This window comes from Orycteropus afer, unplaced genomic scaffold, assembly GCF_000298275.1.
Source record: "Orycteropus afer afer isolate SDZICR_OR568_19922 unplaced genomic scaffold, OryAfe1.0 scaffold00009, whole genome shotgun sequence".
Taxonomy (NCBI): Eukaryota; Metazoa; Chordata; class Mammalia; order Tubulidentata; family Orycteropodidae; genus Orycteropus; species Orycteropus afer.
In genome coordinates this window covers 4,853,507-4,854,033 of record NW_006921596.1, presented here as the reverse complement: position 1 = coordinate 4,854,033, position 527 = coordinate 4,853,507, and positions in this window count along the sequence as shown.

Genomic DNA, 527 nt, shown 5'->3' with positions numbered 1-527 from the left:
TTCTATTACAATTCAGAGGCTTTAAGTCCGAGTTCAAAGTGCCAGGCTCCAGGGCCTGGGTGAAAGCCCCTCAACCTTGAGCTCCAGCTCTGCCTCCTGCTCCCAGCCCACTGAAGCTACAGGCTTTTCTTCACTTAGTTGCTGGCTGCTGAGGCTGACAAGGCCAAGTTGACAAGTAAAAACGCACAGTCCCAATGTTACCAAACCACACAGCAGGCCATTGATTCAAGTCCTTTGAAAGTCCCAAGGTTGGCAGAGCATGGCAGGCTGCTGAACAACAACATGGCTACATGCAGAGTTCAAGTGTGCCATAAGTTAGAGACCATTCCCAAAACTGCTTCTTATATATGGGAAGAAGATCATATCCTTAAAGCAGCTACTCAGCTGCTTGTGGTAGGTCCCACCATGGAGCTGATTGCCAGTCTCACCATAGGGAATAACTACCCCCAGCAGCCCAGCTACTCAACCAGGCCCAGCCAAGTTGACACACAACCTTAACTAACACAGGGGTAGAGGCATCTAGATCC